The following is a 7,259-nucleotide window of genomic DNA, read 5'->3' as shown; positions in this document are numbered from 1 at the left end:
TGTGCTGACCTTTGATGTCAGCCCTGAGCCGTTTGCATGTATCTCAGTTTTGCTGTTTGTTTTCTCCTTCCCTGTGAGGCCCCTCAAGACTGACTGACACAGCCAGTTATTCTTTCTCTTTACTTCTTAACTTTCAATTTTGCATCAATGCGAGTTAGATTTGTGCCGTTGTGATTTGCTCCCTTAGACAATTCCAACATTCCTGAAAGTCTTTGTCCTTGGACTTATCTCCCTGAGTGATTGCTTACAAGCTCTCTGGGTTGCCTGAATATCTGTGGTGCTGAGCACAGCCTCTCAGTGGGGAAATGCAGGAACTCAGACTTTCAACAAAATTATGAACTTCACCCACTTCTAACTGGACTTTCCCACCCTGCACAAGACTTCTTGTTTTTGGTAGCCTTCTTATCTCTGAGCAAAAGTAAGCACAGTGAGCCAAATTCTGACCTCATTTACACCAGTAAAATCTGGATCTGTGCCAGCAAACTGCTGAAGTTGTTTTGGGTTTACAGAGATGAGAATGAAAGCAGCATCTGCCTCATTAATTCCCCCAATCCACAGAAAGTAAATGATTCCAAGAGGAAATAGCTCCACAGAAGGGAGCCCTGGAAAGAATTAGAGACCGACTTAATGGGATTAAGGGGGGGAAATGGTTAAGCAAATTCAAATTGATCCTCTCTTTAAAACATTCAAGGTGCCAAAATAAATACAAACACTGTTTTGGGAAGGAAAAGGTTAAAAAGCTATGAAAACAAAATATCTCAGCCTCTTCCAATTAAGTCCTGTAGCAGAATAAGCACAACCCAGAAAGGGTTGCTGAATCAGAAATATCTACCTGCCTCTTGGTGTTTATCCATGGAACTCCAACGATGGAGACTCATTTCCCACTATATCCATGGGGCTCATTCTGCATTTTGAGGTTTGATAAAATACCCCTGGAAACCAAAAGGCATTACAAGAATGGTTGGGTGAACAGGCCTGGCAAACGGAAAACCCTCTCAGATCTTGACCAACCTGACATCCAGAACCTAGAGCCATCCTCTAGTTGTTGCTTCGAATTTTGTTCTGCACTTAATTACCATCTTTGTACATTTCTTCACCCACTCCACGCTGTGCATGGCACTCCAATCAGATGTGCCAAAAATAAATAAATAAGTGCAAAGAGCATTCTCCCGATGTGTTGCTAGATATCCTAGAAGCTGCACGCATCCAGTCTGCTTTTGTACAGCAATGTGGAAGGGGAAATATTTTGAGCAACTGGCAAAAGCCAGCGTGATTCAGGCAGGCAGGTGGCCCTGCATGCTGGCAGGGAGAAGGGCAGGAAGGAGTGTAAGGCTCACACTGCCTATTAGTAATAGCTGGAGGCGAGCAGGAGCTGTGACCTGTACATGCAAACTGCCTTCTTGTATGTCCCTCCAGAAAGGTTCTGTCCCCATTCACCCAGCCACCAATCCACCCACCAGAAGAGCTGGAGGAAAATAATCAAAGGATGGTCAAGACCTCTGAGTGACATGGACATTTCTTCTCCTTTTAGATGATTTGAGAGCACAGCATTGCCAGGGGCAGTCAAGTACCAAGGCCACAGACTGTCTACTCTGATGGCTTTTGGGGGAGAGCAGTGCTTCATGCAAAGAGCCTTACACTGCAAGGTGAGCTTGGCTAAATGAACGCAGACAGAGGGAATATTGTGAGACTGTACAAGGGCCACAAAGCAGTCCCTGTGATGGGAAACTACAGGGGACCAATCTACTTCACATAATTTAGAAATTATAAGGCAACTTGTTAACAGTGCTGCAGTAGGAAAGAGATTTCTGAATGGGGACTTCCATTTAGGAAGAAGGTGCAATCAAGTGGCTAGAAGGAGAGGCAAAACAGATGCAGAGGAGAAAAAGGACGTAAATGTTATATGAAGGTAACTATTAAAAAAAAAAAAAAAAGGTTTTCTAACATCCTAGTTAACCCTCCAGACCTTTTAGTCTTTAAGCCAAGGCTGAGTGACATTTTAACAGATGCATCTGCAAATCTGAAAGAAGTTGCGGGCAAGCCTCAGAAATGACTGGGGTGGTATCCTGGGTCTCTTATGCAATAGGTTACACTTGATGATCATAATGGTCTCTTCTGACCTTAAGCAATGAATCCCTGACATTCAGCTGTGCTCAAGTGTAACACTTTATTGTACAGCAGTTTTGGACCAAAACTAGTTGTTATCAGTGAATTAAACAGAAAAATTAACAATGTTGTTGCTCCAGCACCCCTTGTGCTCCTTAATTTGTTGTTTCTTTATTTTATGTTGTCCTTAAATTTTTAGTGTGCTGCAGATCTATGTATTGGATATGCAGAAGCACATTACAGGGGTAATTATAAGGCAGCTGGAGGGTTTTGGCAGCTGGGAAGGGCATAACAAGCACTCTTGGCTCTTTGAGAGGCAGTGTGGGTTTGTGGGAGAGGGATTTCAGCTGAATGATAAGATTGTCAGCAGGGAGAGTCAAAGGGGCTGATGATAGTATTTGCATCATTTTGGAGTTAACCACTTCCAGAAAAGAACATCAGTTTGCAGCAAAATAGAAGCTATTGTTTACCCTGCAGACTGGTAATTTCTTGAATCTTGCAGCAAAGAGCTTTTTTTCAATGCTTTTTTTGACTGGTTTAAACCTGAAGTCTAGGGTGTTTACAGAGGCTTAAGGCCAAATGCTTCAGGAAAGCCACTGTCACAACACACAGCTCTTGGTGTTGTGTGTGCTGTAAGAGTTTGCCCTGGTGCAGAACCAGCAGCCACATCCACAGCAGTGCACAGCTGAGGGAGACCTTGCTTCACTTGCTTCACTTTGCCACAATGAGTCTAGCTTGGCGCGTTTGTTCTCCTCTTCAAAGCATAGATTCTGCTACTCTACTCCCTTGTTGCCTGTGAAGACTTCAGCCTTGCAGCTAGGGAAGGGTGGTCCACGTAGGAACCTAGCTTTAGGAATGGTACAAGCAAAGCTGGGGCCAGGGAGGCAGGACCTAGACAGATAAGTTGCCTCTCACCAGCATTTTAGTTTGGATGAAAGAAACACATCTCCTGGTCAGGCCACATAACTGTGGTTTGGTGATTCATACCATGAAAAAGGATTGCAGCATGCAAGCTGGGCTCCTCTTGGGTGACACTGTGCCGGGAGAGGAGATGCAGGTGTGCACCTGAGGTGTCCCAACCTGTGGCTGCTCAGCCAGAGGTAAAAGGGACTGACAGCACACCAGCACTGCTCTTGTGCTGCTCTACTTGGTAAGACTGATAGAGCTCTTACCCTCTGTCTGTGTCAGTCAAAATACCCTAATGTGTCTTGTTTCCCAAGATCAGAAGTGATTAAGTTAATTTATATTTCAGAAGGACCCATCAAAGGAACTGTCTTGGTCATGATGTGATCATTAGGAAGGCCAGAGTGTCTAGCCTCTCTCTGTCACTTACTGAGGATGTGAGGCTGGCTTTCCACTGAAAACCAACTGTGCCTGTCTCCCAAGTTTTCCTGCTTAATGTCCCTGCCCTGAACCAAGGCTGTGCTAACTTTTTGCTAATGTCTGAGTAAAAATGTAAGGGAAATATAAAGTGGTGAGGTTACAGAAGAGTCCTGGGCTTGGTTGTCAGAAACCAGCATAACCCTTCACTCTCCCTGGTCAACATTGCCACAGAGGTGATTTCCAAGGTGAGCCTTGTACTCCACATCAGTAGGACCATTAGCTCCATTGATCATACTTTTCCTTCTCAAAACTTAAAATTTACCCTTGGTTTTATGAGCATAAACTGTTGTTTGAGTTGCTGAATATTGTTGAAGAATGACCCTCCCAATCCATACCAATGATGGGCAAATTGAACCCTAACTTGTATGTCATTTCTTCATCAGAGAACAAAGTGCTTTGGCAGTCCAGATCAAAGGCACTGTGTAAATTCAGGATTACTGTTACAGTGAAATGAGCTCCTGGAAAAATCATGTTGACTTCTCTTTTGAGATTGCCTGTAACGTGGAGCCTTTGATGTCTAATGTCCTGACACTGTATCTCTTGTAGGTATAGACTATAAACAGAAATTTATAATGAATGAGTAAATTACTTTTATTTTTAGAACCTCAGAACATAAGCTTATATACATGACACAATGTATATACAGGGCCCAAAGGTGTTAGAAAGAGACTAAAAGGTGAGGTGTTCTGTTTAATCCACCATGGAGATCTTTTATATACTCTCCATCCCCTCATAGATGGATGCTCAATCAGCAAGGTGAGGTATTAGTTTGGACTGTATGCCTTCAAATTTTGTGTTGTTGGCAATTCGATGTGAATAAAAATGATGTTCTGTGTGAACTCCACAAAAGGGTTAGGGATTATGGTCGAGGAAGAGTCAGGACTCCGCGAAGGCTCTGGGGGAACCTTCCAGACTTCCAGTACCTGAAGGGAGGCAACAAGAGAGTTTGAGAGGGACTTTTTACAAGGGCATGTAGTGATGGGACATATTTTAAACTGAAAGAGGGCAGGGTGAGATTGGATATTAGGAAGGAGTTCTTTATTGTGAGGGTGGTGAGGCACTGGAACAGGCTGCCAAGAGAAGCTGTGGATACCTCATTCTTGGAAGTGTTCAAGGCCAGGTTGGATGGGGCTTCGAGCACTCTGCTCTGATTGAGGGTGTCCTTGCCCATGACAGGAGGGCTGGAACTAAACAATCCTTAAGGTCCCTTCCAACCCAAAGCATTCTACAATTCTGTGAAATTCACTTAGCACTTCACATTATTCTTCCAGGCCAGAGGAAATCACAAGTGTGCTGTGAAATGCCCTTACTTAAGTTCCTGATTGCTCCTTCATCTGTGGAAAACTTGGGGGAAAAAAACAAAAACATTTAAATATGGGTTGTTCTTTGGGGTCGCTCTTCTGTGCAAGGTCCCAGCAATGGTGCTCCTGCCCTGCAGCAGCTCAGCAGCCCCTGCTGGATCACGGTGAGCTGCCACCAAAAGCCATGCTGTGGCTGGCAGGCTGTGGCTCTGACAGGGACAGAGCCAAAAGAAACCTCCTTCACCTCCTTGCTTAGCCAGGCTCCCACCTTGTGACTATCACAGTGTGCCATGTCCTCACGTTTCTCCTTGTTGTCCTCCTGAACCTCTGTGCTCCCAAAACGACTCCAACAGGGATATTGCCATGGCAGCCAAGACACAGAAGCTGGGCAAGGTTTGTTCCCCTGACCGTCCCCAGTCTGTGTCTGTGAGAGCATCTCCGGCACTGGTGCAGGGAGTGGCTCTGAAAGGACACCCCTACGGGGCTGAGTTTCCTAGCAGGAAGCAGAATGGGCATTCCTCATGAGGCATCTCATTAACTCTCCAGCGTGCACAACAGATGAGAGGATGCAGGGAAAGTTTCTCTTTCCTCCCCCATACATGGGCCAACATGGGACAGGGGATGCATGCAGGACACAAAGGCTGAGGCCAGCCTTGTGCCTGCCATCAATACTGGAGCACTGGTGGAAAACACAGCTCAAAGGAAAAGCCAGCACCAGCACAGGGATCCAAGAGGAAAGCACATGCTATTGTGGGGCAAGGTTCTTAGCCCAGGCTGATGGGGTAGGTTGGATCTCACATCTCTTTTGTTCTCTCACAACATCAGAGACGGTGGAAGGAGCATCCTCTAGAACCTCTGAAAGCTTCTGAAGACTCCTCAGCATCAAGGCTTTTCTAGGAGGTTGATGTGCCCCCAAGAGATTAAAATCCAGGTTTGGGATATGGTTGGAGCAGACCTGACCCTCCCCCTCCAGGACCAGCTGCCACTGCGTACATGCACGTCAGGAGAGAGGAAGTTAGTGGGGAAACATCGTGAAACTTCTGAAGGTGCTAATTAAGCAACTTTAAGTTATAAACATTTTTAATTGGACTCATTTTTGGTGTCACATACTCTCTCTTGATGAGACAAGTCCTAAAATTAAAGCTGTTTTAATCTCTCTCTCTCTCTCTCTGCTCCTCCTCTCTACCCTGGTTGTCTTTCTGGTTACAAAGCAGAAAGAAATCACAGGCTTCTGGGCTTTGCTGAAGACTGCTATTTTTGAGGTGTTATATTTGATTTACTTTAAATCTGACCAAAAACTCCACCTTGGGACCAGACCTCCTTTATCAATGTTATAGCTAACTTTCTGCTTTTGCATGTAGATTTTTAAGGAGGAAAGACCAAAATTAGGCTTGTAAAAGATGCTAGCTCACCACCTTAATGATGACAGCACCATCCTTTAGTGTAACCTTTGCCCAGGGATATTGCAGCATACCACTGTCTCCTTGTGATAAATGACACGTCATCATCTCTTTGTCTTTTTTCTTTTCTTTTTATTATTAAACGTTTCTTAAATTAAGAAATGGGTTTGTATTGGATTACAAGATCCAAACACCATCAGGTTTTCCTGTGTGCTCCTTTGTCACTGTCATGGGCCAACCAAAACCCTCCAGGCTTTAAGAGAGTGGGGACTGTAGTCCAGGCTGTGCAGGTCATACCCTGTTCTGGGAATAGCCCTGGGAATAGCTAAAGACATCAAATTTCAGCCTGTCTCTTATGAGCCCATTGCTGCTTCACATGTGATCTCTATTGAGCAAGACCAATTTTAAACCCAAGGTCTTGAAATTAATGACTCTCTATGAGAGCCTTTCTCCAGAGGCTGAGTAGGACAGAGATGGAAGGGGCTGAAGATTTCACTATCAGTCTCACCTTTTCTTTCCTTGCCCTGCAAGCGCTCCTTAATGTGGCACTCTGCTGACAGCTGCAATATTTTGGTCACTGTGCAGGTATATCGATGTCTGTGCATCTGCTGAGCAGCCACCGGCCAGGGGTGTAGTGGTCAAAGTGGATCTACACTGGATAGGTGCTTGAGCATCCCTGTCAGTAGCAGCTGGTGCAGGTCAAGGGCTGTGCTCTCCAGTGGGCAGCTCCTGCTTTTTGGGAGACGTGGGAGGAGTGGACAGAGCTGCCCTAGGACTGCTCTGTGCTCAGGTTCAGCCTTGCAGCTGAGGTTTGCTACTTCTGCCTCCCCACTGATGGGGTCTGTGCACTAAACTTCAGGGGATTTACAACCTGCCCTGCCAAGAGGAGACAGATATTTCTGGAAGCAGCAAGATGTGGTCCTGGCAGCTTCCTCAGTTCAGCACTGAGGCTGGGTATTTCACAGCTTGCATAACCCCAATTTGCTTTGAGATTTTTGTTGAGGGGATATGATGCCAAGGGCTGCACTCTAGAGGTTTTATTTCACTTCCAGGAGGCTGCCTGACATTT

This window comes from Lichenostomus cassidix, chromosome 3 (assembly GCF_008360975.1).
Source record: "Lichenostomus cassidix isolate B80296 chromosome 3, HeHo_3.0, whole genome shotgun sequence".
NCBI classification, from domain to species: Eukaryota; Metazoa; Chordata; class Aves; order Passeriformes; family Meliphagidae; genus Lichenostomus; species Lichenostomus cassidix.
Note: the sequence above shows the minus strand (reverse complement) of the source record.